General features: G+C 47.7%; 2 non-coding genes across 2 annotated transcripts; one reads left to right on the forward strand and one right to left on the reverse strand.

Annotated features, from left to right (window-relative positions):
- Positions 1 to 8,747: 8,747 nt before the first annotated feature.
- Positions 8,748 to 8,830, reverse strand: TRNAL-CAG (transfer RNA leucine (anticodon CAG)). Its single transcript has one exon. It is a non-coding gene; the product is annotated as a tRNA-Leu (tRNA).
- A 600-nt stretch (positions 8,831 to 9,430) lies between these two features.
- On the forward strand, positions 9,431 to 9,503 carry TRNAV-CAC (transfer RNA valine (anticodon CAC)). Its single transcript has one exon. It is a non-coding gene; the product is annotated as a tRNA-Val (tRNA).
- The last annotated feature ends 8,635 nt before the right edge of the window (positions 9,504 to 18,138 follow it).

Genomic DNA, 18,138 nt, shown 5'->3' on the forward strand with positions numbered 1-18,138 from the left:
TTCAAATCCACATCACCATCGCACACAGGCCACAAATCCAAAGCATACTGAATCGCTTCTTTTGCCAAATTGAACGCATCTTGCTGTGGTTTACCCCATTCAAACACATTCTTTTTGCGAGTGACTCAATATAAAGGGGCCAATATCTGACTCAAATGTGGAATATGCTGGCGCCAAAAGCCAAACAAACCAATGAAGCTCTGGGCTTCTTTCCTGTTTCTTGGGACTGCAAAATCCAGAACTTTCTGTTTCACCTGTGGAATCACCTCTCTGTGACCTTCATGCCAATTAATGCCTAAAAACTTGACATTCTGAGATGGACCTTGTAACTTATCGGGATTGATTTTCCAACCTTTCTCGCGGAAGCACTCAAGGATTTGATCTAATTGGGTTTGAACTTGATCTTGTGTCTCACCTTGAATCAAAATGTCGTCAATATAGTGACATATTTGGATTTGCGGGTGTACAGGTACTTCGGACAAATGTTCCGCCACCAGCCGGTGACAGATCGTAGGACTGTGTACATAACCTTGGGGAAGACTTCTAAACGTCATTTGACGTCCATTCCATGTAAAACTGAATTGTTCCTGACACTCAGGGGCAATCGGAATTGAAAAGAAAGCATTAGCAATATCAATGGACGCATACCATGTACCTGGATGCTTTTGGATTCTTTCAATTTAAGTAATGATGTCTGGTACACCAACAGTCAAAGGGGGTGTATGTTTGTTCAGTTCGCGATAATCAACAGTCATGCGCCAAGAATTATCACTCTTACGCACGGGCCAAACGGGATTATTCCAAGCAGAAGTAACCCGAGTTATAACTCCTGCATCAACCAAATCCTGAATAGTAGCACTAATCTCTTCATGGCCACCTGGGATACGATATTGCTTCTGAGAAACAATTTTTGTAGCCTGGGGAATTTTTATGGGGGGCATTCTTAAACGACCAACCCGTACGGGTCTGGACGATATATAATGTTTAGTTCCAAATTGATAACAGCCGTCATCTAAGTACAAAGTCATTTCTTTCAAAATATCAATTCCAATTATGTATGCCAAAAGTGGCACAACTAATACAGAATATTCTTTTCGGGGAATTCTGCCTATTCTCATTTCAAGTGCAGTTTGCACTGCGGGGGTTTCTTTTCCACCTAAACCAGTAATTGTGAAAAATTGGCCTTTAAATTTCTTTGATTTTCCATGAATAAGAGTGGCCTCCGCTCCTGTATCTACCAATGCTTGGGCCCTTTGGATATTACGATGTTTCCAAAAAATTTCAATATCTACATAGGGTCTATTGTCTTTGTGAGCCCACCTGCGTACTGGAGCTTGACCTATTTCCTAGTCATTTTTACTGCGTTCTGTCAACCAGGACAAATCAGGGTAAATGCTCTCATATTTCTTGGGTATCAAAACATCATGTTCATATCCATCTCCATTACGAAATGGATTCCTGTCATCTGTATGGTACTGTGAGTTTCGATCGGAAAGTCTGTGTCGATCATCCCTTCTCCTCAACTCAGGGGACTGATCCCTTTCATCTCTATATCTGTTGTGAACATGATCATCTCTCCCCCTTTCTCTTCCCCCCTCTCGCCCCCTCTCCTTTTCACGATGAGGGGACACATCACGCACATACCGCCGTTCACCAAGACGATCAGAATCATCCAACGTCTTTCATCTCCACTGTCATCAGAATATTCCAGATCACAATCATTCTTTCGCACACGTCGGGCGCCCTCCTTGTGATCCAAACCACGCTTGCGAAACATGTCCCACAAGCGATTATTAGGTTCACCATCAATGTCTTCCTTTTTCACACCATCAGCCAATAGTGCAAGAAACATATCATGTCTAGAGAATTTATAATCTCCAGCAGTATGACCCTCAGGTCTGGACTGTCTCTCAGGTTTAAACCAGTCACCCAACTCACCCAGCTGACGGACAGATTCAAGCACCATAGACAAAGGATTTCCAGTCTGATTGATTAACAAAGTCATCATAACCTGCTTATAAGCAACAGGGGAAGAACGGATAATGCGATTCCGCACAGAAGATGTCAACAAACCATCCAATAACCTGTCAGCAGTACTCAGAAAAATCGCAGTTTTCATCACCTCCTCTTTCAGCCGTTGCGACGCATCGCGCAAGGTGTACCACGGCTTGTTATTGACAGGCCAATCAGATTCAGTAGGGTATTTGTGATTACAGCCATCAGTTGCTAACTGGAGTAGACTAATCTGGCCAGCACCATTAAAATTTCGAAAATGATCTTGTACAGTAGAATCGGAACTCAAAGAGCAAAATCTGAAGGCATCTCCTGCATCTAACATGATACCTGCAGCGCCCAATTCATAAAGGCGCACCATCCACGTAAGCAAAGCCTCACCAGGCCGTTGTCGAAATTGTTGTAAAATGTCACTAACTTCCTGTTGAGTAAAATCTTCAATACTATCCATATAAATACCATTTGGATTACCAGGAGCTTGTTGTAATTTTCGTCGAAAAACCGGATGTGCAGAAACCTCCGGACGAGCAACCGAAGAAGCCCGATCCATAGATGTAGAAGAACGATCAGAATGAGAAACGTCATTAGCATGGGAAGAGCGACCACTGTCGCCAGAATTATCAACATTATCACAAACAGCAGATTTAAAATCACGTCCGGAGCGAGAAGACTCGCGTCTGTCAGAGTCCTCAGCCGAGGAACCAGAATCATTCGAGTCCCAGATATTACCATCCCATTCATCGGGGTTCCAATCCAGTCCGGCTTTCGCCACGACCAGACGCACTTTCCGTTTACAAACACGACTGCGACGATTCTTATATTTGTATTTTGCAATTCGAACAGCAGCCCTTTCGGCAATTGTCTGATAAGTTTCAAGTTTGTCGGCAAGCAATTTATTTTGACATTGCAAAAGAGTGTGCGCATTTTGCACTTCAACAAACTTTTCTTCCATATCCACATATTGCTTCTGCAACGTTAAAAATTTCTCATGTACAATCCTGTACGCAGTCAAAACAATCCAACCTCTGCGTCCTAAAATAGGAAGCTCCTCACCCTTCACTACTGGTGCCTTCTGTAAGCAAGAAATCACATCAGCCGGCTCCGCCAGCTCCAAACAAGAAGTCCAATTCTCACTCAAACCAGTAGGATCTGCCCACTCACGGGCCAAGGCCTCGTAAGGCGTAGACTCCCAGCCGGGAATTTCAACAGGCAATTTGAAAGTAGATTTCGACTTTCGCGAAAACATATTGACAAAACAAAAAGATATATACAGCTATGAACAAATAATATACAAAATAAACCACGTACGAGCCGAGCGCAAACCAAGATGATAAAAACAATACAGCGCACACAGGCTTCGTAAACAATTCGTGACGCCAGATGTAACGACCGGATTCTCAGACCAAATAGAATCAGCTCATCAGAGCACCACCAACCCAGCCGAAACGTAACCACTTCCCTCCTTAGGACCTATTTACAGTAGGTATCTATGTCTCCTACCTAAGGATGGGGAATTAGCAATATACATGCATATGTTTTCTACAATATCACACTCACACCAGCTAGTCTCGCGGCAGCCCAGGCCCAGACTAGTCTAGCCTAGGGCAGTTCTGATTAGTTACCATTACACACTGACCACAATCAGTGCCCGCCCAAGCCACGATCCTGTGGGTATAGGCACCAGTGTCCTCCCTGGTGTTCTCTTACTTACACTTCAAGCCGCAATCTTGCGGGTATATGCACCAGTGTCCCCCCTGGTGTTCTCTTACTTACCCTTCAAGCCGCAATCTTGCGGGTACATGCACCAGTGTCCCCCCTGGTGTTCTCTTTAACGCCGCTTACCAACGACGATCACTTTCCTATGAATACCATTAGGAGGAATCGTTCGTTATCTACTAGGGTTATGATACTACAATATTATAGATCACACAACGGTTTACCAAATTAGACAACTTATTCTTCACTTCAAGGGCCCCCCCTCTCCCTCATTGCTCAATCTTTCCTTACCTGATCGGGAATTGCATACGTTCATGCAAACAATGTCTGACTAGAAGAACAGGTTACCCTGACTGTACAAGAATAAAAGGCATATGCTGGTTCACTAAGAACTGGGGTACTTTATTACAATAATCATGACAATATAACACTATACTATAACATATAGCCTGCAAAGGAAAATAAAAGGTTAGAATATGCACACTAGGAGGAAAAAGGTCGACGTCACCTGATTAATGTGAAATCTGGATTCAGCAATCATCTAGGTTCCCTTCTCGTCTGTGCCTTGGCTCGTCTTAAGGTCACACTTCTGCAGTCACGGATACACGTCTGCACCGCTATGCTCTGTCTTCTCTGCTTCCCTCCAAGTCACTGGAACCTTCCTCTCATTAGCTGCTTTCTCTCTGGCTGTTCTGCACTACTCCTCTCTCCTCTCAATCACGGACCATCTTCACTTCTCGGCTTCGATCTTATAACTCAGTTTCAGCCACTCTGGTATTCGTTCTCTTGACTAACTGCTTCATTCGGAATGCTCTGATTTTAAAGGTCAAAGCTTGCCAGCTGCTCCAGATAAAATAACTTCAATCTTTCTAAGAGAGTATCAGCTCCTCGGTCTTTCTCGGACTTCAAAATGGCGACTGTCTGCCTTGGAATAATTAATGGCATTGATGCTAACGGCTAGCTGCCGCCTACAGACTGACTCCCTAACTACTTCATGCTTTCACTAATATGGAAGCTCGTTCCTTCATGGAAAGTTACGGCCAAATACCTGCCGCCCACCAAGTTCTTGTACCTCCCCGTACCAAGGACACGTTCCCAGCCGGCCGGCCTGATGTTGTGTCTTCGGAGTGGAGAAAAATACAGTCTTTCGATAAGGGGCAGCCTGAGCCGGTTTCTCCAAGCGAACAACACCTCGTAACTAAAACATTACATTTGACCTAAAAGCATCTCAAGCTGCCGGGGCAGAAAGAAAGATGGAGTCTCTCCCGTTTAAGGCCTACAAGGCCCGAAATAAGCATAACTCCATAGAAGGTATACTAACACTCCTGCAAAAGGACGGATAATCACTAATACTAATGAATCTTTCCCCTAACATAAGTTTATAAGCCCTGATCTAAGGAAAAGGGTATGGAACTGTATTAATACGCCTTGTGAATAGGCCCTGTCTACGGTTCTAATCCTTGCACTAGAATGATAGTAGACTGAAGTCACCTCCAATCATCTTCCCTCAAATGAGGGCCGAAAAAGTCGGTCAGAACACTTGGCCAAGGGAAGGAGGGCCGAGGAAAGGGCTTTGTCCAATTTAGCGTCCAATTTTTTATCAATAATATCTTCCATGGATTCCTCCTCATAGAATTCCTCATTGCCCTGATAATCACACGCAGCACCCTCCTCATCGCAGTACTCAGTATCTGCCATATTTACAAGGAATCAGCAAATTCCAGCTCCAGTCCCCAGAGGGAAGCTGAGTTACCAGCCCAGGTGAGGGCGTCGAAATGGGGGAGTGCCAGGCACAGGAGCCGGTAATACCAGGTAATTATGAATTATAAGTCCAAATCTAGGACTAATGGAGGGAGTAACCCCTTCTGTAATCCAGAGAGGGGGTTCCAAAAATTGTGAACCTGCTTCCTCACTCACTGGGAAGCAAAGGATTAATGCTGGGAATCTCCGGTGCACAACGTGGTGCAAGAACGCTGCTTAGAAATGCCAAAATTCGCCCTCGGCTCCTGGCCAATGCTGCGTAGATCCCCACTTCAGCCGGGGGCAGAGCGTCAAGCAGGCACCTTCGGAGATCTGCGCACGCACACTGGCGTGCGCGAGACCTCAGAGACGCACGTAGGGCCTTTCGGGGCTCCGACGTGCGCCTCCCTCCCCGAGGTGGGGGCTAAACCCCTCACAGCCACGGACCGCGATCTAAGTGGCCGCCCGAAGCAGCGCTAAGAGGGAGAGAGCAGGTAGAGAGAGGGGGCCTACGGGCGCAACACGCGCCGCAAACGGAGTCGGGCTGCGGAGCGGAGAAGCTCCGGTCCCGAAGCTAAAAGGTCAGAAGGGGGAAACAAACCATAAATAGAGCCATCAACCAGTCCGCGATCGCGGCACAGCGCATAAGGCAACTATAAACAAATGCATGTAAACAACAGCAATAACAGTGAAGTACAGCGCGTCAAGGCGATACATAAGGCATAGGCCTGACTCAGCAAATAAAGCATATAAAGTATAGAGCACTTATCTGGGCTGCGGAGCAGTAAAGAAAGAGGAGGCCAGATTAGTGTCTCTATACTTTATATGCTTATTGCCATTGTGATTGGTTGTTGTAAGAGAGGCGTGGTTCAAAGCCTCATGGGAAATGTTGTTTTTTTACATTTGTAGTTTTACTTTCATTGGCTGCTGTTTTGTGCAGTAAGGAAATGAGAAAGCATAATCAGAAGCCTCTGGTCCTGCCATAGAATCAAAGGTGAAGAACACGAAAAAAAGGTGCCAATAGAGAGAGAGGGCCAGGAAAAGAGACTCAGGGTGATGTCTGTGACCCGGATGGCTCCTGACTGTGAGTTCAAACGAAACATGGTAAATCTATGGAAGGGAATGGTGGAAGGTCTTCTGGCATAAGGACTATCACTCATAAAATATGCCAAGATACAAACATGATGGAATACACCCGACATGAAATCAAGTGATTTCATTCCTTTAAGCAAGGGCCTAGTTAGCTCAGAGGGTAGAGCGCCAGACGTTTAATTTGAGGGTCCAGGGTTCAAGTCCCTTTTCAGGTGTCTGGAGTTTTTATTATGCTGACTATGTTCTATTGATATGTTGCAAAATAAAATGAAACCTTTCTTTGTTCACTCATGAATTCATTATTCAGTTAATTACGACTTTTTCTCTCCAAAGTTGCAAATGTATTTCCCTTTTTTTACCTATTTGAGATTTGGAGGGTAAGACCGGCCCTGTAGTTTAGAAAAGTAAGAGCCAGCGTCAACCCCACTCTGCTTCAACAGGAAATGGTTCCCAATGCTTAGAGGGGCTCTCAGGTCTGTTCCCTTCCAGCTCACACCCTGGATGGGGACAAGGCACAGGAGGGACTTTCAAATTCTGCCATGATTGGCAAAATCGGATTATCTGGCCTTGGTGCCTGCCTCCTCTGTTCATGTCTAACGCTGGTAGGTTGACTCAGGCACTGCTTAATTTGACCTGGTGTTTGCCGGTGTGAGGAACTGGCACTCACTTTTGTGGACTGGCACTTACTTTCCCACATAAAGAAATCCGAAAGCAGAGGAAGAGCAAAGCAGAAGAAAGGCATCCAGGGAGAAAGCAGGGACCTACCATGGTGGAGTGAAGGGGCAGGGAGTGTCTGGAAGTGCATTAAAGGACCATGAGGTGGATTTAAGTGCACACACCCTTGATATTCACTGCCTCAATGCTTAATTGCACTGGTCGCAGGCTCTGGGAAGAGCTTGTGGCACAAGCACTCTTTCTTTCACAAATTAAGCACTGCTCTCAGGCATTTAGCAGTTGAGGGAGTGCTCTGGGGAATAGGTGACTCTGCAAGTGTGAGAGCGCAACTCAGCACTTCAAGGGTAATGATGCGATCTTTCTATATTTTTGCAGTTGTGGTTGAGCTTGGCTCTAAAAGACTCTGATAAACACCATCCTTCGGGAATGAACAAAGGAAACGTGCAGTATTGAACAATATATAGCATTTTCACCACAGGCACATTATTATTCTGTCATCAATTCATTCTGTCATTCATCATTCAATCTTTCACCATTTCATCCATCCACCTATTCAATCATTCATTATCTATGCATACATGCATCCATCCTTATACTTGCCAATCCATCAGTAAATTTCATCCATCCAACATCTCAGATTTCCATTACTCTGCCATCCTTTCCCCTGTCCATCCACCTATCCATTCACTCATCATACCCACTCACCCGTCCATCCACCCGCTCATCCCCAAAGTCCTTTTATTTCAAATTAGTTCTCTTATAATGTGCAATGTGCACTGTGTGCTTTGCTTTAAGGGGGGAGGGGTGGAGAGGATTATAGTGTCTTTCAATCCAGCATGGCTGTGGCCACAGAGTGAGAATGGTAAGCAAAAATAAAACAAGCACTAGCAAATGCACTAGGTCTGGCCTTAGAGCTGGCTCTACCAATGTCTGTTGTTCATGTTGTACAGCATGAACACCAGAGGAAACAAGCATTTGCTATGCAGTAGGTATTGCATTTGCGAGAGTTTGAGCTATTGGCATTGTAAATGACAGTGCTTTTTATGTATGTGTTTGGAAACCCTGCAAGCGCTTCGTAAACATGTACTTTGTACTTATAGTGGTTACTTATGAGAATCAAGGCTGACAGTAACTGCATCTCTTTTACTTCCTGCCTTGCTTCTTGCAAGCAAGGACTATAAGTACAAAGTGGGTGCTTACGCACTGCTTTCAGGTTTTGTAAACATATAAATAAAAGGCATTGTCCTTTACAATGCCAGCACCTCAAACTCTCACAAATGTGAGACCTATTGCGTTGCATAGGCTTGTTGTGTTTTCAGTCTCTCTAGGCGATCTGAAGATGATTCTGGGATTTATTGTTAGAAGAGCCCCCTGCTGGCAATTAGTACAAGCAACTGAAAATAGTATTTAGCACCAATTTATGGAAGTATGCTATGCATTGTCTAAGAAACCGGCAGTTGGGGAAAAACCACACTGAATTGAAGTCCAAAATTGCATGTCACAAAAATTGATGTCAGAAGTGGGATTCGAACCCACGCCTCCAGAGGAGACTGCGACCTGAACGCAGCGCCTTAGACCGCTCGGCCATCCTGACTTACAGTCCCGGCTACAGGGGGCGTGGTCCCCAGCTGATCAGATGACTGAGTGTACTGTAGCGTCAGGATTCTGTCTTTGCCGTTAAAAAGACTTCCTTCCTGTCCAGGGCTGGTGGGGTTCAGAGATGTTTCTCAGGATGACTCCTGGATACCAAGAGCTTCTACACTGTGGGCTCGGCTATGGACACAGCTCCGTAAGTTACTACCCAACATTCCGGATAGTCTGTAAAAATATCGTCTTGATTCTGTGTTTTTTTTTCCTTTGCAGAGTTACTAGAAACTTGAGTCACTGCGGCAGATCGCGGTAGAACGGGGTTCAGGGCTGCACAGTTGTGGGGTGCGGTCAATCCCCGCAGCTACTGCAAACACCGGCTGCCTCTGATTTCGGGGTCTCATGTTTTTCAAACACAGCAAAAAAAACAGAAGAGGAAGAATCGGGTTTCAAAGTTTCACTTTGTTTCCGTTTTCAATCAAACATGGTGCAAAGAGCTCCGAAGAGTCCTACACCTCATGCATCTTCAGTCCTGGTGACTCCTTCCAGCTCTGAGGGGGCGATTCTTTGGGATTTCTCCAGAAGGCCCGTAAGTCATCATATATCAGTTTCCGTAGTGTAGTGGTTATCACGTTCGCCTCACACGCGAAAGGTCCCCGGTTCGGAACCGGGCGGAAACACTTTTTACAAAATACATACTCGAAGGTGAGTTAAAGAATATATCTAGAAAAGAAAGTGATTATCAAAGGCGACTGGCAGGGGACTTCGTTTTACTTCGGTGTAAACTGTTATTGATGACTGCAGAACAGAGAAAATCATACACTCCCAATGAATTTGCTGTTCAAAAGACAACACTGACTAAAAATCATGCATCGCCTGTTCTGAATTTAATTCAATATAGGTATTAAACGAATTGAAATGTATATTATTTATACGTGGCCAATCAGACAGATACAGAAGAAATGATAGACCGTGGCATCAAACACGCCCTCTCTTCAATTCGCCTACAGTGCCAACAAGAGTGTGAAGCTGGCATCGAACATCTGCTTGCTTAAAGCGCCGAGGGCATGCAATACCCAATACTTCAAAGATAAACAAGCATTGGAAATGCAATGGTCTTTAGAGTTTGATCTATTGGAGTTGTAATGGAAATGTTTGTTCCTTTGCAGATATTTATTTTTAGCACCTTTAAGTGCCCTTAAGGGACGTCTTACAGCTAGATGGTCAGAAAGCCATATGTTTGATTATGCTTTATTAGATGGGAGCGTCCGGTACTTGAGGGTTAATAGATAGCGGGGGAGGGCAGGTGTTTTTTGAAGGTGCATGCAGTAACCTTAAGATGAAACAACTAAGTCAGGGCAGGCAGGGGCTGGCTCATATGAAGCAGATTTTATGTGAATTAGAATTTAATATGTATTAAATTAATTAATAATTGGCTTTGATAGAAAACAATTCAAGCTGCATTGCTTCTTTCATTTGCCACCTACCCCAGTGCCACTCGTTGTATCGACCTCATAAGATTAAACCACAGGACTGCCCTGCCAGGATTCAAACGTTGATGCCTTGCTGGGGACAGGCAGGTGTTTGCACCAAGAGTGAATCTCACTTACCTGCTTGTGGTCGCAGGGGGGAGCCTGAGAGCGGCTTCTTACCCAAGGGGAGCTGAAAGGATGCTGGCACCGCCCATCTTTAGATATGAAGGTGAGACCTGCAGATCATAGGCAGCTCTTGGCAGCAGACTTGGCCCTCCTCGGCATTTTACATCATCATTTATTTGATATATTATTCTTGTGAGACGCTCATTCACCCAGGCCTCGGCCATCCCGGGGCATCTTGCTGCTGAGATTTCAGGGCTCAGAGGTCTAGTTTATAAAGGTGCTCTATGAAGAGTTAATGCAGGGTATTACATGTTTCCCATGCAGGGTCTTACATGTTTCCCATACAGGGTCTCACATGTTTCCCATGCAGGGTATTACATGCTTCCCATGCAGGGTCTCACATGTTTCCCATGCAGGGTCTTACATGTTTCCCATACAGGGTCTTACATATTTCCCATACAGGGTCTTACATGTTTCCCACACAGGGTCTTACATGTTTCCCATACAGGGTTCTACATGTTTCGCATACAGGGTCTCACATATTTCCCATGCAGGGTCTTACATGTTTCCCATGCAGGGTCTTACATGTTTCCCATACAGGGTCGCACATATTTCCCATACAGGGTCTTACATGCTTCCCATACAGGGTCTTACATGTTTCCCATGCAAGGTCTCACATGTTTCCCATACAGGGTCTTGTATGTTTCCCATACAGGGTCTTGTATGATTCCCATACAGGGTCTTACATGTTTCCCATACAGGGTCTCACATGTTTCCCATGCAAGGTCTCACATGTTTCCCAAGCAGGGTCTCACATGTTTCCCATACAGGGTCTCACATGTTTCCCATGCAAGGTCTCACATGTTTCCCATACAGGGTCTTGTATGTTTCCCATACAGGGTCTCACATGTTTCCCATACAGGGTCTCACATGTTTCCCACACAGGGTCTCACATGCTTCCCATACAGGGTTCTACATGTTTCCCATGCAGGTTCTTACATGTTTCCCATACAGGGTCTTACATATTTCCCATACAGGGTCTTACATGTTTCCCATACAGGGTCTTACAAGTTTCCCATACAGGGTCTTACATGTTTCCCATACAGGGGCTCACATGTTTCCCATACATGGTCTCACATGTACATGCTTCCCATACAGGGTCTTACATGTTTCCCATACAGGGTCTTACATGTTTCCCATACAGGGTCTCATATGTTTCAAATATACAGGGTCTCACATGTTTCCCATACAGGGTCTCACATGTTTCCCATACAGGGTCTCACATGTTTCCCATGCAAGGTCTCACATGCTTCCTATACAGGGTCTTACATGTTTCCCATACAGGGTCTCACATGTTTCCCATACAGGGTCTCACATGTTTCCCATGCAAGGTCTCACATGCTTCCCATACAGGGTCTTACATGTTTCCCATACAGGGTCTTACATGTTTCCCATACAGGGTCTCACATGTTTCCCATGCAAGGTCTCACATGCTTCCCATACAGGGTCTCACATGTTTCCCATACAGGGTCTCACATGTTTCCCATACATGGTCTCACATGTTTCCCAGGACTTCATTAGCAGTATGCAGGGCTCTGTACGCAGAGCCTGCAGGAGAATGTGCCAATCAGGAGCCCCCTGACTGTAGAGGGAAACTTGTATCCAGCAGATGACGCAAACATCAATATCAAAGAGCATTAACCTCCTGAGCTGCACTGCTAGACCTTCTGGCACCGGTCACTTAACCTCAGTGTGCAGTGTGACACAGCCACGGCTGCTCCTGTCAATCACCAGCATACAGGGCTGAGTGGAATGAGACTGCTGGCGGCCCACAGTGCTCTCTGCTTGTAGTGAGACTGCTGCCAGCCCACAGTGCTTTCTGCTTGTAATGAGACTGCTGCCGGCCCACAGCGCTCTGTGCTTGTAGTGAGACTTCTGCCGGCTCACAGCGCTCTCTGCTTGTAGTGAGACTGCTGCCAGCCCACAGTGCTTTCTGCTTGTAGTGAGGCTACTGCCGGCCCACAGCGCTCTCTGCTTGTAGTGAGACTGCTGCCGGCCTACAACGCTCTCTGCTTGCAGTGAGACTGCTGCCGGACCACAGTGCTCTCTGCTTGCAGTGAGACTGCTGCCAGCCCACAGCGCTCTCTGCTTGCAGTGAGACTGCTGCCAGCCCACAGCGCTCTCTGCTTGTAGTGAGAGTGCTCCCAGGCCACAGCGCTCTCTGCTTGCAGTGAGACTGCTGCCGGTCTACAGTGCTCTCTGCTTGTAATGAGAATGCTGCTGGCCCACAGCCCTCTCTGCTTGCAGTGAGACTGCTGCCGGCCCACAGCGCTGTCTGCTTTAGTGAGACTGCTGCCGGCCCACAGCGCTCTCTGCTTGTAGTGAGAGTGCTCCCAGCCCACAGCGCTCTCTGCTTGCAGTGAGACTGCTGACGGCCTACAACGCTCTCTGCTTGCAGTGAGACTGCTGCTGGCCCACAGCGCTCTCTGCTTGCAGTGAGACTGCTGCCGGCCCACAGCGCTCTCTGCTTGTAGTGAGACTGCTGCCGGCCCACAGCGCTCTCTGCTTGTAGTGAGACTGCTGCCAGCCCACAGCGCTCTCTGCTTGCAGTGCGACTGCTGCCAACCCGCAGCGCTCTCTGCTTGTAGTGAGACTGCTGCCAGCCCACAGCGCTCTCTGCTTGTTGTGAGACTGCTGCCGGCCCACAACGCTCTCTGCTTACAGTGAAACTGCTGCCGGCCCACAGCGCTCTCTGCTTGCAGTGAGACTGCTGCCAGCCCACAGCGCTCTCTGCTTGCAGTGAGATTGCTGCCGGCCCACAGCGATCTCTGCTTGCAGTGAGACTGCTGCCAGCCCACAGGCTCTCTGCTTGTAGTGAGACTGCTGCCAGCCCACAGCGCTCTCTGCTTGCAGTGAGACTGCTGCCAACCCGCAGCGCTCTCTGCTTGTAGTGAGACTGCTGCGGGCCCACAGCGCCCTCTGCTTGTAGTGAGACTGCTGCCGGCCCACAGTGCTCTCTGCTTGCAGTGAGACTGCTGCCGGTTCACAGCGCTCTCTGCTTGTACTGAGACTGCTGCCGGTCTACTGTGCTCTCTCCTTGTAATGAGAATGCTGCCGGCCCACAGCGCTCTCTGCTTGTAGTGAGACTGCTGCCGGTTCACAGCGCTCTCTGCTTGTACTGAGACTGCTGCCGGTCTACTGTGCTCTCTCCTTGTCATGAGAATGCTGCTGGCCCACAGCGCTCTATGCTTGAAGTGGGAGAGTCTAGGGAAGGGAAGTGTGTGTGGAGCAGAAAAGAGAATGCGTCTGACTCTGTAGTATGGGTCGTCCTGTCATCTATTCATGACCCCTGTTAAACCTATTTGTATATTTTATATGTTTTTATAGATCAGCATTTTGCATTGATATCACATCCGTGAGACAGTGATAGGGCTTCTCCTGCAGCGAGACAGTCACAGGGCACTAACAATAAGGCTTCTACTATTGAGAGACAGCCTCAGAGCATCAACAGGGCTCCCTCTACACTGAGACAGCCTCAGAGCACTAATAACAGGGCTCGCTCTACACTGAGACAACCTCAGAGCACTAATAACAGGGCTCACTCTACACTGAGACAGCCTCAGAGCACTAATAACAGGGCTCACTCTACACTGAGACAGCTTCAGAGCACTAATAACAGGGCTTGCTCTACACCGAGACAGACTCAAAGCACTAATAACAGGGCACACTCTACACTGAGACAGCCTCAGAGCACTAATAACAGGGCTCGCTCTACACCGAGACAGCCTCAGAGCACTAATACCAGGGCTCACTCTACCCTGAGACAGCCTCAGAGCACTAATAACAGGGCTCCCTCTACCCTGAGACAGCCTCAGAGCACTAATAACAGAGCTCACTCTACACTGAGACAGCCTCAGAGCACTAATAACAGGGCTCGCTCTACACCGAGACAGACTCAAAGCACTAATAACAGGGCACACTCTACACTGAGACAGCCTCAGAGCACTAATAACAGGGCTCGCTCTACACCGAGACAGCCTCAGAGCACTAATACCAGGGCTTGCTCTACACCGAGACAGCCTCAGAGCACTAATAACAGGGCTCACTCTACACTGAGAGAGCCTCAGAGCACTAATAACAGGCTCACTCCACACTGAGACAGCCTCAGAGCACTAATAACAGACTCACTCTACACTGAGACAGCCTCAGAGCACTGATAACAGGGCTCACTCTACACTGAGACAGCCTCAGAGCACTAATAACAGGGCTCACTCTACACTGAGACAACCTCAGAGCACCAATAACAGGCTCACTCTACACTGAGACAGCCTCAGAGCACCAATAACAGGCTCACTCTACACTGAGACAGCCTCAGAGCACTAATAACAGGCTCACTCTACACCGAGACAGCCTCAGAGCACTAATAACAGGCTCACTCTACACTGAGACAGCCTCAGAGCACTAATAACAGGGCTCACTCTACACTGAGACAGCCTCAGAGCACTAATAACAGGGCTCACTCTACACTGAGACAACCTCAGAGCACCAATAACAGGCTCACTCTACACTGAGACAGCCTCAGAGCACTTATAACAGGGCTCGCTCTACACCGAGACAGCCACAGAGCACTAATACCAGGGCTTGCTCTACACTGAGACAGCCTCAGAGCACTAATAACAGGGCTCACTCTACACTGAGACAGCCTCAGAGCACTAATAACAGGGCTCACTCACACTGAGAGAGCCTCAGAGCACTAATAACAGGGCTCACTCTACACTGAGAGAGCCTCAGAGCACTAATAACAGGGCTCACTCTCCACTGAGACAGCCTCAGAGCACTAATAACAGGGCTCACTCTACACTGAGACAGCCTCAGAGCACTAATAACAGGGCTCACTCTACACTGAGACAGCCTCAGAGCACTAATAACAGGGCACACACTAAACCGAGACAACCTCAGAGCACTAATAACAGGGCTCACTCTACACTGAGACAGCCTCAGAGCACTAATAACAGGGCTCACTCTACACTGAGACAACCTCAGAGCACCAATAACAGGCTCACTCTACACTGAGACAGCCTCAGAGCACTTATAACAGGGCTCGCTCTACACCGAGACAGCCTCAGAGCACTAATACCAGGGCTTGCTCTACACCGAGACAGCCTCAGAGCACTAATAACAGGGCTCACTCTACACTGAGACAGCCTCAGAGCACTAATAACAGGCTCACTCTACACTGAGACAGCCTCAGAGCACTAATAACAGGGCTCACTCTACACTGAGACAGCCTCAGAGCACTAATAACAGGGCTCACTCTACACTGAGAGAGCCTCAGAGCACTAATAACAGGGATCGCTCTACAACAAGATAGCCTCAGAGCACTAATAACAGGGCTCACTCTACACTGAGACAGCCTCAGAGCACTAATAACAGGGCTCACTCTACACTGAGACAACCTCAGAGCACCAATAACAGGCTCACTCTACACTGAGACAGCCTCAGAGCACTTATAACAGGGCTCGCTCTACACCGAGACAGCCTCAGAGCACTAATACCAGGGCTTGCTCTACACCGAGACAGCCTCAGAGCACTAATAACAGGGCTCACTCTACACTGAGACAGCCTCAGAGCACTAATAACAGGCTCACTCTACACTGAGACAGCCTCAGAGCACTAATAACAGGGCTCACTCTACACTGAGACAGCCTCAGAGCACTAATAACAGGGCTCACTCTACACTGAGACAGCCTCAGAGCACTAATAACAGGGCTCACTCTACACTGAGACAGCCTCAGAGCACAAATAACAGGGCACCCACTACACTGAGACAGCCTCAGAGCACTAATAACAGGGCTCGCTCTACAACGAGACAGCCTCAGGGCACTAATAACAGGGCTCGCACTACACTGAGACAGCCTCAGAGCACTAATAACAGGGCTTACTCTACAGTGAGACAGCCTCAGAGCACTAATAACAGGGCTCACTCTACAGTGAGACAGCCTCAGAGTACTAATAACTGGGCTCACTCTACACTGAGACAGCCTCAGAGCACTAATAACAGGGCTCCCTCTACACTGAGACAGCCTCAGAGCACTAATAACAGGGCTCACTCTACACTGAGACAGCCTCAGAGCACTAATAACAGGCTCACTCTAAACTGAGACAGCCTCCGAGCACTAATAACAGGGCTCACTCTACACTGAGACAGCCTCAGAGCACTAATAACAGGGCTCACTCTACACTGAGACAGCCTCAGAGCACTAATAACAGGGCTCACTCTACACTGAGACAGCCTCAGAGCACTAATAACAGGGCTCACTCTACAACGAGACAGCCTCAGAGCACTAATAACAGGGCTCACTCTACACCGAGACCGCCTCAGAGCACTAATAACAGGGCTCACTCTACACTGAGACAGCCTCAGAGCACTAATAACAGGCTCACTCTACACTGAGACAGCCTCAGAGCACTAATAACAGGGCTCACTCTACACTGAGACAGCCTCAGAGCAATAATAACAGGGCTCATTCTACACTGAGACAGCCTCAGAGCACTAATAACAGGGCTCGCTCTACACCAAAACAGCCTCAGAGCACTAATAACAGGGCTCGCTCTACACTGAGACAGCCTCAGAGCACTAATACCAGGGCTCACTCTACACTGAGACAGCCTCAGAGCACTAATAACAGGGCTCGCTCTACACCAAAACAGCCTCAGAGCACTAATAACAGGGCTCCCTCTACACTGAGACAGCCTCAGAGCACTAATAACAGGGCTCACTCTACAACGAGACAGCCTCAGAGCACTAATAACAGGGCTCACTCTACACCAACACAGCCTCAGAGCACTAATAACAGGGCTCACTCTACAACGAGACAGCCTCAGAGCACTAATAACAGGGCTCACTCTACACCAACACAGCCTCAGAGCACTAATAACAGGGCTGACTCTACACTGAGACAGCCTCAGAGCACTAATATCAGGGCTCCCTCTACACTGAGACAGCCTCAGAGCACTAATAACAGGGCTCACTCTACACTGAGACAGCCTCAGAGCAATAATAACAGGGCTCACTCTACACCGAGACAGCCTCAGAGCACTAATATCAGGGCTCCCTCTACACCGAGACAGCCTCAGAGCACTAATAACAGGGCTCACTCTACACTGAGACAGCCTCAGAGCAATAATTACAGGGCTCACTCTACACCGAGACAGCCTCAGAGCACTAATACCAGGGCTTGCTCTACACCGAGACAGCCTCAGAGCACTAATAACAGGGCTCGCTCTACACTGAGACAGCCTCAGAGCACTAATAACAGGGCTCACTCTAGAGTGAGAGAGCCTCAGAGCACTAATAACAGGCTCACTCTACACTGAGACAGCCTCAGAGCACTAATAACAGGGCTCACTCCACACTGAGACAGCCTCAGAGCACTAATAACAGGGCTCACTCTACACTGAGACAGCCTCAGGGCACTAATAACAGGGCTCACACTAGAGTGAGACAGCCTCAGAGCACTAATAACAGGGCTCACACTACACTGAGACAGCCTCAGAGCACTAATGACAGGGCTCACTCTACAATGAGACAGCCTCAGAGCACTAATAACAGGGCTCACTCTACACTGAGACAGCCTCAGAGCACTAATAACAGGGCTCACTCTACACTGAGAGAGCCTCAGAGCACTAATAACAGGCTCACTCTACAGACTCTGAT

This window comes from Lissotriton vulgaris, chromosome 1_1 (assembly GCF_964263255.1).
Source record: "Lissotriton vulgaris chromosome 1_1, aLisVul1.2, whole genome shotgun sequence".
Taxonomy (NCBI): domain Eukaryota; kingdom Metazoa; phylum Chordata; class Amphibia; order Caudata; family Salamandridae; genus Lissotriton; species Lissotriton vulgaris.